Here is a 23,160-nt window from a genome sequence, read left to right as displayed (position 1 = left end):
GCATGAAAAATTACTCTTTTATTAAATCTCAAAAGTATAATCGTGATATAAATAATAATAGTAATCTTCTTATATAATACGCTACCGTGGTTGTTCGTTTGTCTGTCCAGGATTTTGAATCACCTGTAGCTCGCAAACCGTTTGACCAATTGACCTGAAATTTGGTACACATATACTACGTGACGTCTACTATCCGCTTTCGGGGTGATGATTGACCTCCAAGGTTATTCCTCTTTTTATTTTATTGTAGAATCTCAACTCTCAACAGCGGTCAGCAGGGCGGCCTTGCGGCACATGCGTACGGGCGCCGTTCTCATCCCTACCACCTTTACTGTCAATTCCTCTACCTTTTCATATCTTCAATCATTCTTGAGGCAGATTGAAGACTTAAGTGCCAGCTTAACTCTTTCAGGGCTGATGTCGACTTTTCTCAAATTTCGAAGGGTCAAGGATGGTAATTGGCTATAAACTGCGACAAAACTCGCCCCGACGTTTTAGTTCGCCTCTCTTTGCTAGGAGAAAAGTGAAGTAGCTCTGCTCGTTTATTCCTCGATTTCCTGTGCCTGTCTGAGTAGCGAGGAGCTCCATGGGCGTTATTACGTATTGTTGCTGAACCGGACTCTGACTTGTCGGACTTGGAATTTGATGCAAGTGATCTGGAGATGGAAAAACGAGCACACTGGCTGATCGTGGTGCTGAACACGTTCGTTCGTGTCGCTGATACTCCGACAGCTTGGGATGACCACCACTTATAATGACAAGAGGAACAAACCACATTGAGTCACAATGCGCCACTCGCTGTGCGAAGACAGCCAGGTAGCTGGCCCACCGTGCATTCCTGCTGGCCATCGAGGCTCCCCTGTGCAGCCACTGCTGCCAGAAATACCACACTTGCGTCAACAGCAGCACAGTTTTATGTTGGTTTATGTAGGAAGCCATTGCTTTGTAAGCAAGAAAAAATATTTAGCCCTCAAAGAGTTAAGTGAAAAATTTACGAAAATGTACTAATTAATTGCAACACAAACACTGACTTAATCTGTTTTAACGCGAAAACAAGGCGATGAAAGAAGAGAAGAAGCGGGCCGTCTAGGGTGGAGAAAAGAAGAGCTGCTCAGGAAGCAGCAAGCGCATCAGAGCAAACGAATGCTAAACATACAGAGAAAGAGGATGAAAACTAGGAATGATCAAGTCAAGTGTATTCAACTGTACGTTATCATGCAATGCGCAGTTACTGGTGATGAATAAAAATAGTAATATGAAATGAACAATAATAACAAAAATAATAATGAGTAATGATAATACTACTAATGATGCCAATCCAGTATATAATCTCAAAATGAGTCCTTTGTGTGGTAAATCTTAAAGCGCGGTGAAAGACACAGTCCAGCGTCACAGTCAGGACAATACTAGCGTGTTTCTTTTTCGATTTTCTTTCCAGATTTATCAGTTTTTGACCAGCACACTGCACAGGTACGAGTTGGATTCATGTTTTTTTCTATGGTTGGAGATATATAATTAATAAAATGTCTACCAATAAGATGCTCTGGATTGATCAACGATGTGCTGGGTCGACTGTGTCTCTTTAGCAGTAGTGTAATTGTGCGCCAATGATTTGTTCTACAAGCTGGCATGTAAAGTTTTCATGAGATTCAGTGTTGCCAGCTGTTTGTTTGTATAAGACTAATGCATTCCAAATGCACTGTTCCACCAGATGATGAAATATCTTTTTGTAGTATTTCTTTTGTTGCCTCTGCCTAACGGGATAGAAAGTCCATTCTTGATCCTCATGATCTCCGCTGCCCATTGTGGTATTTTAGTCGACCACTGCACAAGGTCTTGTATCCTGCTTGTCACCTTTGCCTGTACATTGACTGCAGCCCCATTATGTACGGTGCTAAGACGACAAACATCTTTCTTGTCTTTCCATTTCAGTGTAAGCACATTATCCTTTTTCCAAGCTACTAGTGCACCTCACTGTTGTTCAGCTCTGCTATAGTCTTCAGGCCTGCCATGACGGTCAGGACGTGCTGTTTCATATGCATTAGTCTTTCTTTGCAGTAACTTGTCAAATAGCTCTGGAAAAATATAAAAATTGTCCATGGTCTCACACTAACCTGATCCAACAAAGCATCTATCAAAGTCAGCACTGATGATGTAGCAACACCGTATCAATTGTATTTTAAATCAAATGTTGCCCCTTTCCCTGTCTACAGAACCAAATTCCAAATGTATCCTGTTTTAGATTCACAAAGCTCATAAAACGTTATGCCAAATCTTGCTCTTTTTGATGTGATGTACTGTTTCCGTGACAGTCTGTCCTTATAAGCCATGCGACTTTCATCGACGCTGACAGTGAAGTCCGGAAAGTAAATGCTCTGAAATTTTACTTCAATCGCCTGGTATATTTCCCAAATTTTCTTCATTTTGGGAGCTGGATGGGTATTCTTATCAATGACTTCATTGTTGGTAAAGTGCAGATATTTCATAATTACTGAAAACCTGCACTCAGACACAATTTCTCCAAAGAACGGCAGCACTGACAGCACTTTTACAGCCTGAGTGATTCTCGGTTCTAACGCTTACAGAAGACACATCTGTACAGTTGCCTGTGTGACACTCAGGACTAATGCTTTTAGCGTGGTTTCCGCAGTCTGAATTACGTTTGGGTCTAACGCTAAGGAGGTTAATCAAAATGGATATAGTGGAACGCTGTCGACGTCTACTATCTGTGCTCCAACTTTAGGAATTATCTGATGTTCACACCCACTGGGTTTGCCGCACTAAGGCGATACCCTTCTAATACCCACAGTTATATGTATATGGTTAAATGTTGGAACCTCTGAATTGTGGTAATTATCTTCATGCACATTTTACAACATTTCCCATTTTTGAATGGATAAATCCTCTAGTGGCATCAGTCTTTGTTTCAACTGTTTCTATAGTCTATGCTCCCATGGATTTGTGCCACCCCACCTTCTCAGCTGTGCTGCACTGCTTAAGTGTGCTCTACTGCTGCCAGATATGTATTGGCTTTCTACTATGCTGAAGTACTCTTGAGATAAACTCCAGCATAGTAAACCGCTTGTCCAGAGGAAATGGTCAGATTGGAATGTCCTAAAAGACGCTGCTATTTTGTGGCACCCAAAATATTTACATTGCGTTTCAGGTCACCACCACTGCCGGTCTGAGAGTGATAAGTTCACCAGGAGCATCAGTTCAGGAATGTGCCGTCCTTCTCATGGTTTTGGAAATGAGTGTCAGCATGCTAAAATAAACTCTGGCTATGGATCTGTGCAGAATGGAACCTCATCAGCTAATATTGCATTGTTTGACACGATATCTCTTAATGTTAAAACATTGGTGTTATCAGAATTCATTACAGACTCCAACCTTGATATGCTGTGCTTAAAAGAACCAAATGAAACCAAACAAATTTACGTCTTCACGGAGTCTACACCATCCGCTTAAGTTTACTTCACAGAGGCTCGCAGCTCAAGACAATGTGGAGAGGACACAGTAATTGTTAAATCCAAGTTAAACATCAAAAACATCCCAAGTCCATAGTCTTTTGAGTGCCCGGCTCTTAAACTAATAACGAAAACAATTATACGTGTTGTTTTCAATCATCCCCCAAAATACAATGGGTCTTTCTTATCTGATGTCTAAACTATTAACCCACTTAAGTTCCCGGTCTCAGACAGTTGTTATTCTTGGTAATGTTAACATCCATATTGACATTCCTACATGCAAACTGAGAAATGAATTCCTATCTTTGGTGGACTGTTTTGAGTTGGTGCAACATGTTGATTTTCCTACCTGTTCTGGTGGTCACATATTAGACCTTATCTGCACATCTGGCTTATCTGTCTGCAGCACTTACAACAGTGATTTGGGACTCTCTGACATAAAGCAGTACTTTTCATTGTCTCATGACCTCTTCCTCCTCTTACTTGTAAGCATCAAATTTATTTCAGAAAGATATCTGTGCTTCTATCCTTGCTGATCTTTTTCCATCTTCCCCCTATTCCATCTGCACTAGATAGTCTTGTTGACCACTATAACACAGCTTTTCATTCAGCACCAGATATAACAGCTGCTTTAAAACATAAGAAGGTTTCCTTTAAGCATTCAGCTCCGTGGCACATCTAGTAGCTGGTCGAGGCCTTGAGAGAATGTCACATAAAAGTGACCTCACTGTGCACATCCAGGCTCTCTGTGACCATCAAAGGGCTTACAGAGATGCAGCACAGAACACGCATTATGGCAGAACCAGTTAACGGTACACTGCAGGATAACGTGAAGTCAATACACTTGACTTGAGCATTCCTACTTGTCCTACTCTTTCTCTGTACGTTTAGCATTTGTTTGCTCCCTGAGCAGCTGTTCTTTTCTCCACCCAAGCGTCCTGCTTCTTTTCTTCTTCCGTCGGCATCTTTTCACATTAAAACTGATTAAGTCAATGTTTGTGTTGCAATTACTTAGTATGTTTCCCTTAATTGTTCACTTAAACTGGCACCTAAGTTTTGAATCTGCCTCAAGAATGATTTAAGATATGAAGAGGTAGAAGAAGTGACAGCGAAGGAGGTAGGGATGAGAACGGCACCCAGACACATGCACCACACGGCCACCCTACTGCCCGCTGCCGAGAGTTGATTCTACAATAAAATAAAATAAAAATAAAAAGTAATAACCTTGGAGGTCAATCATCACCCCGAAAGCGGATAGTAGACGTCACATAGTATATGTGTACCAAATTTCAGGACAATTGGTCAAACGGTTTGTGAGCTACAGGTGATTTAAAATCCTGGACAGACAAACGAACAACCACAGTAGCGTATTATATAAGAAGATAATAGAAAATGGCCGTGATAACCGAAGGGTTTTGTTCTCTGTAGTTAATAAACTACTTCAGCCTGCGTCTGACCTAATTACCTACTCTACAGAAGTCTATGAAAAATTCCTTCACTTTTTCGGTAATAAAATTAAAGATCTAAATAATCCAACTAACAGAAATCCATTATCCATTGTACCTTTCCCTGTCTTCCCATGCCATCCAGTTATTTTTGTAAATTTTCACCAGTCACCTCTGCATTTCTTAACAGCCTGCTTTGTAAGAGGAGGTCAACTGCCTGTGTCCTGGACCCCATCTGCACCACACTTCTTAACGCCCCAGTCCTGCTTGTTTGATATATCTGTATGTAGTAGAGTCGTAGCTCCTGCTGCAATAATTAACCTGGCTGTTCCTGTTTCAAGTTGGATAAAGCTGATCTTCCTGACATCCTTAGACTCAGCCTCACCTTTTAGGTCACATGGTACCAGAAGAGGGTTGTTGCACCAATGGAACCCCAAGAGGCACACAACATTCCAATACTGGCAGAGCAAGATGAGGCTCCTGTGGGCGCTCCTGTCTCTGCGTGCCCCAGGGATGTGCTGGTGAAGATGACTCCCTCGGATGACCTGGAGTGTTTCCTACTATGCTTTGGGTGCACAGCAACACTGATGACCTGGGATTGGGAGGCAGGACAGTTATTATGGCCCTGTTTTTAACCAGAGAGGCCCTACAGGTCATGTGAAACCTCCCTCCCGAAAGGTTTGATGATATCCTGAAGCAGAAGATCCTCTGCCGTACAGCTATGAGTCAGGTGGCCAAGGGGTACCAGTTTCATCTGCAGGGAGTTGACTCGGATCTGCCTATATGAGGACAGGTTGATGACTTTGCGGACCGGATTCAAAGCTGGTTCCACGGGGACACCTTCAAGAGCATTTGTGGAGAAGCTCACTGTTGACACAGTCCTGTCAGGGATAGATGAGAACCTTTGTGATGAGATGCTTCAGAATGACATCCACTCGCTGTTAGACCCAACCCACAGACTGGAGGGCGCCCAAGCCACCTGGAAGCAGAGGGGCTATCTGGGCTTGGCCCCGACTTCGATCCAGCCAGCACAGGCTCCTAGGGTCGCTGATGCCACTGTAGGAACTCCATAGTGGGGACTGCGTGCAGGTGCTTTCGCTGTGATCAGCTGGGACATCTGGCTCAGAACTGCAGCTTCCCACCTGCACAAACCATGGACATCGGTCTGGCCCAGGTATGCGGCTCACGAGTTTCCCCCAAGATGTTAGTCAAAGACAATTTTAAGGTCTCTATTAAGTTGGCTGGATGTGAAATCCTGATGCTGTTGGACTCTGGTAACAACCTCTGTGTATTTCACAGTGACTTGCTCCAGCAGACCCCCTTGTAGGAGCACAGATCGGGTGAACCTTCACTGCGTCCATGGGGACATTATAACACACGAGACTATCTTACTCTCTCTGAAAGTAAAAGGGAAGAACTTTAAGGTTTGGACTGCAATATCAAAAACCTCACCTTGACCTCTTTTAATAGGGAAGAGGAATGTCCTTTTCCCTTGGGTCTTGGCCACCTGGAGAGCACCACCCTCTGTAGTAGATAGAGAGGGGCTTGCCACAGACAACGTCAATCAAAGAGCAGGGTTTAAAATTCAACCTGAGTTGTCTAGTGAGGTGGGAGACAAATCCTTAAGTGAGGATCCCAGACAGCTGGCAGGCTTTACCCCCCTGTTGCTTGCGCCAACAACCTGATGAAGTAGCAGCGGGGGGTGGGTGCAATGCTACGTCAGGCGCAGAGGAAGCAGAGGCTGCCATTCAGAGTTTGCCTGCCAGCAACGAGCCAACAGCAACTTGGATTCTGCCATTCAAACAAGCCCGTGTCGCAAATGAATCTCATTATCTGGAGAGGGAGGACCTGAATTTTAATACACCACACTTTTTAATTAAGGATGGTTTCTTGGATTGGGCGAATTTGGATTGCATGAGGGATGGGTGGATCGAGCAATTGGTGGTACCAAGAGGGTATAGTGAGACGGTTTTAAAAATTGCTCACGCCCACGTTTTGGGAGGTCATCTCGGCACGGAGAAGATGAGGGAAATGCTTTTATTGGCTGAATATAGAGCGGGACGTGGAGCAGTTTTGCAAGCCGTGTCCCGACTGTCAGATTGTTCCCGCTCATAGGGCTCCATTCTCACTGATGCCTACTTTGGATGTTCCTTTTGAGAGGGTTGCGCTAGATATTGTAGGCCGACTCCCCAAGTGTAAAAATGTTTTTCTGTATATACTTGTGTTGGTTGACTATGCAACAAGACACCCCGATGGTGGCCGCTCTACAGAGAGCGAATGCACAGACTGCTGCTAAAGTTCTCTCAGAAATGTTCATGAAAATTGGCATCTAGCGTGAGATTTTAACTGACCAGGGTATGCCCTTCATCTGTCGCAGAGGGTGTCCAACCCCAATCCTGGAGGGCCGCAGTGGCTTCTGGTTTTCCTTCCTGCCATATTCTACATCAGTGACCAATTTCTGTTGTTAATTAACTTCTATTACCTTTGTTTTAATTACCAGGTTTTTAAAGACTCCATCCTCTGAATTGTTTTTCTTTCGTTAAATGGCAGCTATATAAAAATGAAATGTTAGGTGGTCATCTGTTGGCTCACTTCACACCAACCCATTACTCTCCAACTAGCTTCTTAATTATATGACGATTCTTGTTGTTAATTAAACCTGCTATTTAGCTCCATGGCTTGCTGGTGCTCTCATCCTACCACAGCAGACATTTTCAAAACTACTGATTTTCTTTTTTCTAAGAAGACCATCAAAATGTTTTGTGGAGCTGAGCAGATAAACATTACTGGCACCTTTACCTCTTTTATTTTCAGATATTGAAGGATAGACAGAGGTTAGCTTGTCATGCGTTGGCTCCCTTGTGTCTCGTTATTGTTTGATTTCTAATTAAGGGGTCTGCGTCTTCAATATTAAGTCAATTACAAAGAAGGTAAAAGTTAGTTAGCAGCAGACACTGGTCACCAATTTCAGCAAGACAACTTTCAAATGCACTAGAAGAAACCCAAACTATAGGCATCCAACCAACGTGAGCACCCATCTGAGGCCTTCAGAGCGCCCGCACAACACACACCCGCCTAAAGACTCTCCAGTGAGACAACTTCAGACTAAAAGTGAGTTCACGTTTAATTGAGAAGTTGTTCCTGAGCCCATGCTGTGTGCAGAGATGACTCCTACTGTATCTTGCAGGTATTTTTAGCCCCTTCCAAGAGCTGGAGCTCCAACTTCACACCAGAGAAGCATCAACAACAACAGACAATAACAATGAATTTCATGTATAGGCCAAAAATCACATAAGGAATGTCTCAATGGGTTTTAACCAGGCCCTGTTTTTTGACAGCCCCCTAACTTGAAACTTGCAATGGATCATGTGCCAATAGCCACAGTATGCAGGCGGAGTGGTGGCTTTGCGTTTAGGGATATGCACTGGCAATCTGAAAGTTGCTGGTTCAAATCACATAAATTCCAGAATTGATTCCATCAATCAATCAATCAATTCCATTTTATTTGTCATTTAGCAGAACATCCAAGATGTGCTGCAGAACGAAAATACGATGCACAAGACATTAATAAAAACACATAGTTAAAATCAGCCTACAATAAAATACTAAAATGCTTCATTTAAAAGACGAACGGCAGTAGGAAAAAAACTGTTTTTAAACCTGGTAGTTCTACATTTCAGGCTGCGGTACCTCATGCTTGAGGGCATGAGGGAAAAGAGTTCAGAGGCAGGATAAGTAGGGTCTCTAGAAATCCGCACAGCTCTGGCCAGACAGAGTTGTTTTGCCAAATCTTGTACATTTGGCAACGGGGCTCCAATGATCCTCTCCGCAGCCCTCACCACTTTCCTCAGTGCTTTCCAGTCCGAAGCGCTGCAGCTATCCTGCCACAGAGAGCTGCTGCTGGTTAGCACGCTCTCTATGGTCCCTCTGTAAAAAGTGGTGAGGACTGACTTACTGAGATGGGCCCTCTTTAGCCTCCGCAGAAAGATCAAGCGCTGGTGAGCTTTCTTGATGACGGAGGAGGTGTGCAGGGACCAGGTGAGGTTGTTCGTCACATTAACTCCCAGGAACTTAGTAGACTGCACAATTTCCACAGCAGTGTTCTTAATGTAGACCGGGATGTGTATCAGCTGTTTCTTCCTGAAGTCGATCACCAGTTCTTTTGTTTTTTTGACATTCAGTATCAGATTGTTTTTATCACACCATTCCACAAATGACTTCACCTCCTCTCTGTAATCCCCTTCCCCGTCACCTCGAATGAGACCCACCACTGTTGTGTCATCCGCATACTTAATAATTTGGTTTGTGCTGAACTTGGCACAACAATCGTGGGTCATGAGCGTGAAGAGGAGGGGACTTAGAACACACCCCTGTGGAGAACCTGTGCTCAAGGAGATGGTATCTGATTTATTCTTTCCTACCCGTACGTACTGTGGCCTATCCATTAGAAAGTCCAATATCCAGTTTTGCAGAGGTATGCCCAGTCCCAATGGGCCCAGTTTGCTGATCAAATTCTGAGGGATGATGGTATTAAAAACCGAACTAAAATCAACAAACAACATGCAGACCATAGCGTCTCTATTCTCCAGATGTTCCAATGAAAAATGGAGTGCAATAGATATGGCATCCTCTGTGGCACGGTTGGAGCGGTAGGCGAATTGGAGTGGGTCAAAAGAGGAGGGTAGGACAGAAGTAATGTGGTCCTTGATCAGCCTCTCGGAACATTTCATCACTATTGATGTTAAGGCTACAGGGCGATAGTCATTCATGGTTGTGACTATGGGTTTTTTCGGAACTGGGATGATTTCTGAGGTTTTAAAGCAAGATGGCACAACAGCTTGACACAGAGAGATGTTAAATATATCCGTAAGGACATGTGTCAGCTGCTCCGCACATCCTTTGAGTACACAACCTGGTATCTGGTCTGGTCCCGCAGCTTTCCTTGGATTAATTCTCCTCAAAGTCCGTAGAACATCATCCGGTTCCAGACACAGTGCCTTCTCATCCATGCGTGATGACCTGCAATTGCTTTGTCCTGGGTATGATGTTAATCTGTATCCAGCCCTGCAAGTGGTATTTCCAACGTTCAGGGAAAACCTGGGGGGTAGTTGGCAGGATTGGCACTACAGCTATCGTTAAAAAAAAAAAAAAACAACCTCACACTATTCCATTCAAACTAATGTGGTGCTGATGCTGAGGTGTCACCTATTGTGTGGCTGCACTTGGGTCCTAATCTGAGATCCTGAGGAGGTTCCTCATATCAGGGAAGTGGCATTGTGCTGCATAAGTACCTGCTCCAACCTCTTTCTCTAGTGTACCCATCCTACCTCTCCTAATACCCAGCTGCCATTGCACTCAACTCTCATCCTCCACCTTGTGAGCCCACAGGGTGTCTTCACGTCTCTTTGTCAGATTAGTCTACATGGACCACCTGGCCACCATGCACTCACCAGTGATCCCCACTCATAGGCCTGGTTGTAGGGGTGAGGCCTAGTAATCCTGTCCCTGGCGAGGCTCTTGTTTGATTGAGCTGTGACGGTCATGAGGCCATTCATGGACTGTTCTGTGTCTGGCACCCCCTCTTATATAAGTTATCTATGGGTGACCAGACAGGAGTAGCGCTGTACGATAAATTGATTTCATTATGAAAAATCACCCTTTGATATAATTTTCAAATTTCAATAGCTGTGATTTTAATCAGTCTGTGTCATCGTGTGTTCATTTTTTTTTCTATTTTTCAAAATCCACCTATTGGGGAGCAAATGTATTGTGTTTGGCATTATAGCCCAATATAGTGGAGCACAAGAGCAGGAGTGTTTAGAAAGACTCAGTAATTCTGTTTAAAGCAGTATGTTAAAGCACCTACACGGGCTGAAGCCTGTCTGGATTTAGTATTTTGTAATAATAATTGGGACAGAATTGAGGGTGTAGAGGGGATTGGACCACTAGGGTTGTAAAAGCCATTTGCTAGTTACTTAAGTTACAATAAATGTTTGCCTATATATTAGTGTATAGCAGGGAACACGTCGCTGGCGAGTTACCGGTTGCTCACCACCCCTTTCCAAGTAGCTCGCCAAAGGGTTAATGAACCCTACATAAATTTAAAAACTTGATTAGTCAAATTAGGGGCTAACGATCTTTCCAAAAAAATCATAACACGATCCTTTTAACACAAAATCACGATCCACAATCTGAATTGGAATCTATCTTTTCAGTGACACTTAAGAGAATATCTGGAATCAACCTCAATAAGACCTAAGTAACACTTTATTTTAAATATCAAACAAAGTTGACTCAATTCTTCTCTCGTTCGCTAGCTAAGCGGAGTTAAGGACCTTAATATATTTTATATATTATATATTAGTAAACCTTCAAAATAATGTGCAGTTAAAGTCACAACAGCATTCTCAGCATTTCTGGAGCTTAGTAGAGCCAGATAACTATAAGAATCTTCACCAAGCAGCTCTGAAAATGTCTGCTTTGTTTGGGTCTCCATACCTCTGTGAGTCTGACATGGATGTCATGAAGTCAAAGTTCAGAACAAGACTGAGAGATGAACATTGAAATGACTCCAGAAGAGTGAACCTAAGTGGCTCCACTCCACCATACACCTAAGTGCCAGTCATCTGACTAACTAAAAACACATCACACACGCAACTGGACATGTGAATAAAGTGACATAGTGACATGGAGCAAAATGACAAATGAATAATGTGATGTTTTAATGCAAAATGTGAGTTGTGGACACCAACATTTTGTAAATGTTCAGGCAAAACAAGCTTATTCAGTTTGTTTGGGTTGAAATAAGCGATGAGAATAAACTTTAGAAAACATGAGTAGCTCTCAGCCATTTTCATTTTGTAAAAGTAGCTCTCAGGGGAAAGAAGGTTGGAGATCCCTGGTGTATTGTCTATGGGAGGTTCTTATAACCCTCACAAACTGAATTGAATTGGTACTGTATATTCTAACTACTTATTCCCCTGACTACAGAGCAGACTTAGTTAGTGACCTGCCTCTCCTTCTCTAATGCTGAGAAACTTGTCCATGTTTTTATCACATCCCGCATCGATTATTGTAATCCCCTACGGCAGGTGCCCCTTCTAATCTTATATCACAGCTCCAGCTTTTTCAAAACTCAGCTGCAAGAGTCCTTACTCAAACCAGCAGCAGCAAGCACATCACACCCATCCTGCTCCGTCTTCACTGGCTCCCTGTGTCTTACAGAATCGAATATAAAATCCTACTAATAACCTACAAAGCCTTAAATAACCTCGCACCAAACTACATCAGTGACCTTCTCCATCACTATGTGCCTGCCCACCCACTAAGGTCCTCTGATTCTGGCAATCTTGTTGTGCCCCTCACTAATCTACACTCCATGGGTGACAGCAGGGCCTTCAGCTGTATAGCGCCCAGACTCTGGAATGACCTACCAAAATTAATCAGGTCAGCTGACTCCATGAATTCTTTTAAAAAACAACTTAAAACTCATCTGTTCAGGAAGGCTTTTAGCTCTACTTGACTTTATTACCCTTCTCTCAGTTTACCTCTCTGTCAAGTTGCTAATGTAACCTGTATGTGTGTGCGAGACCATCAATTATGTTGTCTGTTTTTTTTTTCAGAATTCACTGTCTTAATCTTCTTTATTTATCTGGTTTGTACAATGCTATATACTGTATACACTGCCGTTCTTTATTATATTCTGTAAGTGCCTTGAGCATGGGAAAGGCGCTATATAAATAAAATGTATTATTATTATTAAGGCATGCGGTTTTAAACTGTGCTCAATAGTATGAAAATTAACATGCTCTACTGAACATGCAGTGCCATACGTTTAAAGCGCATGGAAGACAAAGTAAAGCATCTTCTAGTAAAGAATCAATTGAGCTTTTACAAGAAAACCTAAGTTTATAAAAGAAACATTCTTTCCACATTTTTTTTTGCCTTTTACTCTGTGTGCATATCAAACTTTTTTCTATATTCTTGTGTGGACTGTTTGCTTTGAATTTTTACTTTATCTTTTAAAATGAACTTTTGGACTGAGAGATTTCTTTCGGCAGGAGTTTTACCTGTGCTTGATCCTGCCTTACTCACCTGTAGCTACAAAGGTCAAGAGACCATAATGTAATACAGTGCTCAGTGTTGTGTAAAACGGCAGATGCAAAGACTAAAACTGGTAGGGAAAATTTTGAGCAGATGCGGCAAAGTCTAAGCAGGATAGAGTGGGATAAGCTTTTAAGTGTGGAGACAGTCGAGGAGCAGTGGAACAGGTTTAAAAACATTTTATATATAATGCAGGACCGATACATACCTACAATTGGAATTAATAAGAAATAATAAACACTCTGCAGTGGGATAAAAAAAAATTGAAAAAGAAACTGTAAAGGAAAACACAGCTTTATAAAGCAATTAAAACTAATAGATAGATAGATAGATAGATAGATAGATAGATAGATAGATAGATAGATAGATAGATAGATAGATAGATAGATAGATAGATAGATAGATAGATAGATACTTTATTAATATGATTATTAATTAATTCTTTATTAATTAATAACTCCAAAGTGAATTGTAGGGCATATCAGATGAAGACAACCACTATCAGGATATCAGAAAGGATAAAAAAGAGTTGTAGAAGAATATAGCAGATAAGGAGAAAGATGACCCTTAGAGATTCTTTCAGTGTTTTAGTAGTAAAAGAACAGTCAAGGAGGAGGTCAAGTGCATCAGAAATAGTAAAGGGGAATTAAAAGATACAGACAATTTAGTAGCAGACACTCTAAACTTGCATTTTTCTGAGGTCTTCACAAGTGAGCAAGTGGATAACCTCGCAGTGGTAACAGGGACTACTAAGGAGGTACTGAGGGATTTGTAAATTGTAGAGAGAGAAGTGCTGCTCAGATTAAATAGGCTGAAATCAAACAAATCACCAGGACCAGATAATATTTACCCTCGAGTTCTTAAGGAGGTTAGCAACTACAGATATAAACCCTTAACACATATTTTTAGAAAATCACTGTGAGAGATTTCCAAAGGACTGGAAATGGCACTTATCATCCCATTATATAAAAAGGGTGACAGGGCAGATCCAAGCAACTATAGACCAGTAAGCCTAACATGCATCACAGGAAAATTAATGGAAGGAATTATTAAGGATAAGATTGAGCAGCACATTGCAAGGACAGGAGTTATTCTGAACAGTCAGCATGGGTTCTGAAGAGGGAGGTCGTGTTTTACTAACATGCTGGAATTCTATGAAGAGGCAACAAAAGGATACGATCAAAGTGGAGCTTATGATATTATTTATCTTGACTTTCAGAAAGCATCTATACATGATTTGGACAGGAATAAAAGTAACAAATGGTATCATCTTCAAAAATATCCTAAAATAGGTGGATTGGCAGATAATCTGGAATCCACTGACTCATTACAGAAGGACTTGTACTGCTTACAGGCTTGGGCTGATAAGTGGCAGTTTAATGTTAGTAAATGTAAAAAAATGACATGTAGGAAGTAAAAATGTGAGGTTTGAATACACAATGGGCAGTCGGAAAATCGAGAGTACACCTTATGAGAAGGATTTAGGAGTCATAGTGGACTCTAAGCTATCAACTTCCCAACAGTGCTCAGAAACCATTAAGAACGCTAACAGAATGTCAGGTCATGTACTCCACACATCAAGGCGCTATAAGTCACAGGAGGTTCTGCTCAAGCTTTATAACACACTGGCGAGACCTCATCTGGAGTCCTGGGTGCAGTTTTGGTCTCCGGACTACAAAAAGGACATAGCAGCACTAGAAAAGGTTCAAAGAAGAGCGACTAGGCTGATTCCAGGGCTACAGGGGACGAAAGATTAAAAGAGCTCAGCCTTTAGAGTTTAAGGAAAAGAAGATTAAGAGGTGACATGATTGAAGTGTTTAAAATTCTGGAAGACATTAGTCCAGTGGATTGAAACTGTTATTTTAAAATGAGTTCATCAAGAACACAGGGACACAGTTGGAAACTTGTTAAGGGTAAGTTCTGCACAAACATTAGGAGGTTTTTCTTCAGACAGAGAACTATAGATACTTGGAATACTCATAAAAAAGTATAAGACTTCCCTTTCAGACCCATAATCCCCAAACCCTAAACTAACGCTTACCTTTATTTTTCACTTACTTTTTTTAGCCTGTTTTGTAGTTGGCGGTTCATCTTCCTGAATTCTAATAGATGAAATGTCTTTAGTTCTCTTTGTGTTAGGTTGTGACGATTCAGACTTCACAAGGGCAGACGGCTCCGATGATGCACAGGGTCTGCTGTGAGAGGAGACTAACCCGGTCACTGCTCCATCTTCACCCCCACACTGATGGTCCTCTTCCTTGACATTCTGCACACTTTTACAAATGTTTGTCTCAATGCTGACAGACGTCTCTTCAGCCTCTTCTTTAATGCTCACTAACCCTGTCTCACAGTCCTGCTCCTCCTTAATGCAGAGACTCTCCTGTTGAGGGTGGATGGACTCCCACTCACACTCCTCCTTCTTAATACTTACAGCCATTACTTTTCTGGAATTTATGACAGCCTCATACGTCTCCTTTTTTATATCCATTTAGATGTAATCTGAACAGCAGCTTTTCTATCTCTCTGTGAAAAAAGAAAAAGGATTTAATTCAATCAAAACTGAAATATTTAGATCTAATGACATTTACATTTCATTTCACAACACCCACTCAGTTAAGGTTTACATCAAGTCAGGCATTTTAAAACACATTAACAGCAACAGTAACTCTCTGCATATCAAATATTCAGATGGCAAACAAAATTTGGAGTGGAGTGAAGATCCCGACAGAGTGGAGGAGAAGACCACCTCACACAGTTGAGGTTCAGCAGTATTCTCTTCGTTTTCCTCTTCATCTTTTCCCACTTCTATGTGATGTTGAGGTGTTTGATCAACCTTTTCCAAACAGCTCAGTCCTGACCCCCAAACAGTCAGACTCTTTTCCTTCACATCTTCTTTAATTTTATCCATCCACCTCAGCTTTGGCCTCCTTCTTTCTCGCCCCCTGGATTTCCATCCCCATCACTCTATTGCCCACATATTTATGGTCGCTCCTCATCACATGTCCATACCATTTCAACCTGCTTTCCTGTACTGTAGTAGATTTCTCTCCCATTTTTGTTGCACACCCGATTCTCTCATTTCTTATTCTGGCCTTTTTTGCAACTGCACACATCCATCTCAACATTCTCAATTCTGCCACAACTCACTTCTTCTCCTACACTCCCTTTACTGCTCATGACTCAGCTCCACACATCATTGCTGGTCTTACCTCTGTCCTGACCTTTAACCTTCACCTTCACCTTCAATCACACAACACTCCTGATACCTTCTTCCATTATGTTCATCCACACTGCACTCTATGAGTTATCTCTGTATCTAATTCTAAATCTTGGACTACCACTTATCCTAGATATTTAAACGTATCCACTCTTTTCAATAGCTCTCCCTGCAGGCTAACCTCTGAATCCTGAGTTAATCCTCATATCTTGAATTTTCTTCCTTTTAATCTTCCACCCTCCATCTTCCAAAGCCCTTCTCCATTCTTCTGATTTCCTCTTTTCTGGTTTTACACAACACAATGTCATCAGCAAAAAACACACACTGGGGGACTGATCTTTAATCCCATGAGTTAACACATCCATAGCCAGATCAAAGATTTAAGGACATCAAGAAGATCCCTGGTGCAGACCTCCTCTAACTGGGGTCTTGTCTGTTACCCCAACACAATTCTGGGACCCAAACAGTACGTCTGTGTTTCATTCAAGTAGTGAATCCTGCTGACCTTAATGATGGAGTCAATCCCAGTCAGCAGTATTCACTACTTGGATGAAACACAGACGTACTGTTTGGGTCCCAGAATTGTGTTGTTAGTTATACTGAGAAATGTTTATACAAAGGAGGACCTCGGGATTGTGTTAAGAAACAGATGCATCTCAAGAAAGGGGAGAATAAAAGAGGAATGAAACTCTGCTGGAACACACAGCCTGCAAAAGAAGATGGAAAAAAGGTGAAATAATGGATCTGCTAGCTTAAGTTGACACGTGTCGCTGATGAGGCTTGCCTTCTACTTACTTGGTGCAGGTTGGACTAAAACCTTTTCATGGTAATGTTTCGATGCATGCTCAATAATCCAGGTAAGGAAATTCTAGAAAATTGATTCAGTTCATCTGGACATAGTTATTTTCCAGGGAGATACGTTACATCACTCATCCAAGTGACTTCCTCAGTCACAGTTGACTGCCGGTTTCTCCAACCTCATAAACAGTACCTTTGCATAATGACAGAAACTAGCACCATTGACTAACAATGGGCCTTCGGGGAAACCAAACAACCACTGGCGAAGCGGATGGCACAACACAGAAGAGCTACCTTGTCAGGCCAGGACTCCGCAGTCTATTTACACTTACAGGACAGTGGTCACTCTTTCAATCATGAAGATGTGCACATCCTGGACAGGGAGGAACGCTGGCTTGAGCGAGCAGTCAAGGAGGCCATTTACGTGAAAAAGGCATGACCATCTCTGAACCGAGGAGGGGGTCTAAGGGTACATCTTTCACCATCTTACAATGCTGTGATTGCAGCCATTCCCCAACTCTCTGTGAACGGTACTCATGGCCATTGATCAATGGACAATTTCATATCATTGATCACACGGCCCATTGTTAGTCAATGGTGCAAGTTTCGGTCATTATGCAAAGGTACTGTTTATAATGTTGGAGAAACCTGAAGTCAACTGAGACTGAGGAAGTCACTTGGATGAGTGATTTAACATATCTCCCTAGATAGAACTAAGTCCAGATGAACTGAATCAACTTTCTAGAACTTTGTATGGTAACTGATGAAGAAAAAAAAAAGCATAAAAATGGAGCAACTCACCCGATTACCTTCTGAGCCAATCGCACTGTTTGACTGAAATGTGTAGTGGGAAGAAAGAGTTTGTTAAAATCTGTTACTTCAAAAGGGTTTGTTCTGTTTAACTGTAACAAAGCTACAGTGGGTATAGAAAAGAATCAGATCCATCAAAATATTCACATTTTGTTGCTTTGCAGCCTGAAATGAATACACACATTTAATGTATTTCTCCAGCTGTATTTACTCAATACAACTTATAACAGCCAAGTAAAAAGATATAATAGCAACAGAATCACAGAGATGGTTAAAGGATCAGCCCATCCTAAAAATTCCTCGTAGACTCAATCAGGTGTAACTAATCTCCTTCTCCATCGCACACCAAGCTAATTGGCTCCTACCGGTGATCAGCTGTAATCATTTCAATTCGTTCAGCCGTTCCTGTGGCATCCCAGTACTTGGAAGTGCAACTGAAAGCCAACAATCAACTCTGGGTAGTCAGGCACAGTCAGAAGATCTCAGGGATAAAGTTGTGCACAGGCACAAGTCAGGAGATGGATAGAAAAATAAACTCAAAGGCTTCTTTAATCCCTAGGAGTGCACAAAGAAGTTCGTAATCAAGAAGTGGAAAGTGTTTGGTACCACTAGGACCCTTCCGGAGCAGGACAACCCTCCAAACTGGATGGAAGAACAAAGAGGAAACTGGTCAGAGAGGCTAACAAGAGGCCGATGGCAACTCTAAAGCATTTACAGGACTTTATGCCAAAGTGTGGTCATTGTCTGTATCTGACAACAAAATCACAAATGCTCCACAAATGTGGCTTGTCTGGGAGTCAAGAAAAGTAAAGTTGTGGAGCATGCACTGGTACAGTGCGTTGCCTCACCCACTACACGACGAAACAACTTAGGATCCTGGTTTGCAACCCCCCAGGCAGACATGCGGTCCAGTCCCACCATCCGGAAATGACACTCTATCTGCCGCAGCCAGGTGTTACGTGGGCAACCCCTTGGCCTGGTCCAGCCACTTGGGTCCCCAACAATGAGGATCTTACAATCTGGATCACCCTCAGGGAAACGCGCCACATGGCCGTAGTGCCATAACTGACTCTTCCAAACAATGCAGGTAATGTACTTCATTCGGGACTCCATGAGCAACACAAAGTCAAACCTGCGGTACCCAAGGATTTTCCAGAGAGACACAGTACCAAAGGAGTCCAGTCTACGTCTCAGGTCACTGGATAGTGTCCATGTCTCACAACCATATAGCAAGACCGGAAGCACCAGGACTCTAAAGACTTGGACCTTCGTCCTTTTGTGATATCGGGAAGCGCCACACACCCCTTTCCAGTGACCTCATGACCCCCCATGCTCTCCCAATCCATCTACCGACTTCATAGGAAGAGTCACCAGAGACATGAATGTCACTGCTAATGTAAGTAAACCTCTTGACAAGGTCGACACTCTCTCCGCAAACAGACACACTGCTGACGGCTGTGCCCAAGAGGTCATTAAAGGCCTGGATCTTGGTTTTTATCAGGACACTTGCAAGCCCAGTCTGGGAGGGTTGCAAGTGAGAAAGCAGAAAAAACATTAACTGTAATGATTATAAGTATCCAGCCATCCATCCATTATCCAACCTGCTATATCCTAACTACAGGGTCACAGGGGTCTGCTGGAGCCAATCCCAGCCAACACAGGGCACAAGGCAGGAAGCAGACCCCGGGCAGGGTGCCAGCCCACTGCAGATGATTATAAGTATTTAACTCACAAAATACCAATGACTGTATTTTGTATTAATCATGCTGCAGAGAACTATATGATTTTATACTTCTATATGATTTGATCTGCATTTAGGTAGGAAAGGAATTATGTTTGTGCACAGAATATGAGACTGGATTTAATTCTTCTATGTGAAAGTGCTAACCTCTTGATATTAACAGAACACCCTGTGATATTATAAATAAATGTGATCATTTTCTTTACTCTTGCTTAAAAATATAAGACAAAATTGTCATTTATGAATTAATAAGGATTATTAATCGAATCAAACAAATATAATCTAGTGAAGATATTAAAGTTATAAGAATGTAATTTCTTTATAACTAATGCAATGACCTTTAAGAAAACTGCTTGCTTAGATAGATAGATAGATAGATAGATAGATAGATAGATAGATAGATAGATAGATAGATAGATAGATAGATAGATAGATAGATAGATAGATAGATAGATAGATAGATAGATAGATAGATAGATCACACACAAACCCATTTTAAGCCGAGAGGTCACAGTCTTTAGATAATGTATGCGCCTGGTACTGCTTTGTTTTTCTGTACTCCTGAGTGTCATAAATTAGGGTTACATTTTTAATTTATGTATGACCTCAAAATGAACTGGTATGTTTTTTTTTCTGTTCTCTCTTTGGCTAATGAACAAGCTAGGTGATAAAAGGGTGAACAGTTTTTTCTTTTGCCAGTCTGCCCGAACTAAAATCAGTTAGCTGAGCTTTGGGGGCAGTCTCACAATCTCTCTAACTCACCAAGAATAAATAACAAAGAAATTACTTTTAATTTTAAATTGGCATTTATCTCGTCGTTTTCCGACTTCAGCGCTCACACAAGCAAAAAGCAACACCTCAAGAAAGGCCACATTAAGTCAAAATTAAGCTTTGCTGAAATGTACCTTGAAGTTTCCAAGGCCAAACTAAAAAAGGTGTTCAGTTTAGATGAGACCCAAATCAAACAAACTGGTGTGAACGCCAAATGGTACACCTGGCGAAAAACCAATAGAGTTCACCATCCAAAGAACACCAAATCTACATTAAAGCATGGAGGGGTCAGCATCCTGTTGGGTGGGTGTTTCTGTGCAGCAGAGATTGGGGCACTTGTCAAGATAGAGAGAAGAAATGGACGGGGCAAAATACTGTCAAATGGTTGAGGAAAACCTGCTGCCCCCTGCTAGAAAGCTGTCAACGTGAAGAAGGCTCACCTTCTAACATGACAAAGACCCAAAGAACACAGCAAAATTAACCACACTGTGGATGAAGGAGAAAAAGGTGAATGTCCTTGCATGGCCGAGTCAGAGCCGAGACTTAAACCCGACTGAAAATCTGTGCCAGGACATGAAGACAGCAGTCTAGTGATCACCATCCAATCTGACTGAGCTTGAACAGTTCTGTGAAGATGAGTGGGCAAATATGGCTGAGTCGAGATGTGCAAAAGTTGGTAGAGAAGGAGCCCAACAGACTCAATTCTGGAATTAAAGGTAAAGGTGGTCCCACAAAGTACTGACACAGGAGGTGATCCTTTAACCATTTCAACGATTCTGATTTTCATTTTTTATTTTTTTTTTCTGAACTGTTGGTATTGTATCGTTCACTTGGCTGTTATAAGTTGTACTGAGTAAAATACAGCTGGAGAAATACATTTTTGTGAGTATCGTCATTTCAGGCTAAAAAGCATCAAAATGTGAATGTTTTGAAGGAGGGGTGGGATGCTTTTCTATACCCACTGTAACTCGATCTTCTATGACATCCTTCTCTTCACCTCCATTACAGGGATGGACTCTATCAGTGTTTAATATTAATAATATAATACGGCAAGCCACCAGATTTGTTTAATGTATTCATGTAACTTAAAATACATTCATTTCTATGACAACTTAGTGGATACAAAGTAGAGCTATCAATTGTTATTCAAGTATAAAATGTTTTGAAATCATCTGACACTGAGTGCTCCAACTGAAGAAGCCTCCATGTCACGGTCTTCAATTGATAATGAAGAAGTCGTTCTCAGAAAATTCCAATCCCCCAAATATGACTAGTAGCAATGCTTTTAAATACGTAGAGAACAGTCCACTGAAGAGTTCTGCCTAAAATCAAACAACAATGAACTAATCATTTAACAGGCTCATTAGTGTGTATGTTTGTGTGAGGTACATAGATAACTGTATGATATCAGATAACGATTCTGAATGAGCGCACGCTGTAATTGAAATTAAACATTGAAAACACTTCATGACTTCACGTAACACGTAGCAAAATAAAATACAGAAACAGTGAAAAATCAAAAGCTTTTTAGAGAGTTGTCTAGCTGGTTGGTATTTAAAGCTGCTGAGGTGATCTTTTCTGCAAATACTGGACTGGTAAGGCCTGCTGTGCTACAACAGGATTATCACAGAGTGATGCGTTTTCTGTTTCTTCTTTGCAGTGGTTGTTGCCGGCTGCCATTTCCTCAGGTTTTAACTGTTTACTGGCTCGTCACTTGCTGCTAACATTTGAAGTTTAATTTTTGCACCTCTTTCTTTTATACCTTTGGTATATGAGCATTAGTTTGGGTGTGAACTTCTGTTTACTTATTTCATTTGTAATTCACATCTCAAAGAATTTGAATGTTTTCTTTTGTCTGTTTACATTAAGTTACTTTTATTAACTGTGTGTAGTTTTATTCCCCATGTGTATTTACACTAGTGTAGCAAAATACCTGTTTCTGTAGATAGGCAAACAGTGGTAAGTCCATCTGTTTCAAATATGGTGCTTCTTATTGCCTTTGTTCATTAGACATTCACAACTAGCTGTGAACTACAAACGACATTATGTGCAAGCATGGATGGACGCTAGACGCTTTGTCATTTTAGATACGGTATATACTAGCTGTGCTATCTGTGCAAGATGGGTTGTAATTTAAGTAATCAACACAGAACGCAGCGTTAACATTTGCCGCGTACCATCTATCAGAATATATTTTGTAATGCAAGTTGTAATAAAATGAAATGCATTTATCTCCCTTATGTGCCATTTGGTATGGGTTACGTGAAAACAGGCCTGACATTGACGTTCACCTAAAAGTGCCTAGTGGAGACCCACAAAGCATGGCTGGACTCAACCACAATATAGGACTTAGCGTTCACCTCACAACCACAGTCCAGTAGAAAGCAAACACAAGAAAAAGACATCTTTAGAGAGAGATGGAAAAGAAAAAAAACACCACTGGACACACATGAGCACTGCAAACCATAAACAGGCGGAGGTTCAGATTCATTCTGCTAGAGCTGTAAGGCTGTAACACTGACCAGACATCTCCATTAACTTATCTAATACTTATTAACAGGCATTACTGGATTGGACTTTAGCATTGAAATAAGACTTTGCCACATTTTATATATTTAACGCAAAACATCCATTGCTTCATCTAAGTGAATGTATTGTCTATAGATTTCAGAATCTTAGTCCGCGTACATAAACATACAGACAAACTGATGATGATGGCCGTAAACCTTTGCCTGTTATTTACACTCAATTTATACTTTTTATACTTAGAAGAACAGCATGGCAGCACTACAATTCCCTCTCACTCTG

The 23,160-nt window shown here is 41.5% G+C and overlaps 1 protein-coding gene and 1 pseudogene across 2 annotated transcripts in view; both read right to left on the bottom strand.

Moving 5' to 3' along the window:
• The window catches only part of LOC114667157 (zinc finger protein 208-like), a 193,266-nt pseudogene that overhangs the window by 83,950 nt on the left and 86,156 nt on the right, over positions 1–23,160 (bottom strand).
• The window catches only part of LOC114665629 (gastrula zinc finger protein XlCGF26.1-like), a 249,425-nt gene that overhangs the window by 175,213 nt on the left and 51,052 nt on the right, over positions 1–23,160 (bottom strand). The window lies entirely within an intron of this gene.

This window comes from Erpetoichthys calabaricus, chromosome 1, assembly GCF_900747795.2.
Source record: "Erpetoichthys calabaricus chromosome 1, fErpCal1.3, whole genome shotgun sequence".
Lineage (NCBI taxonomy): Eukaryota > Metazoa > Chordata > Cladistia > Polypteriformes > Polypteridae > Erpetoichthys > Erpetoichthys calabaricus.
Note: the sequence above shows the minus strand (reverse complement) of the source record. Positions and strands in the feature narration are given on the sequence as shown.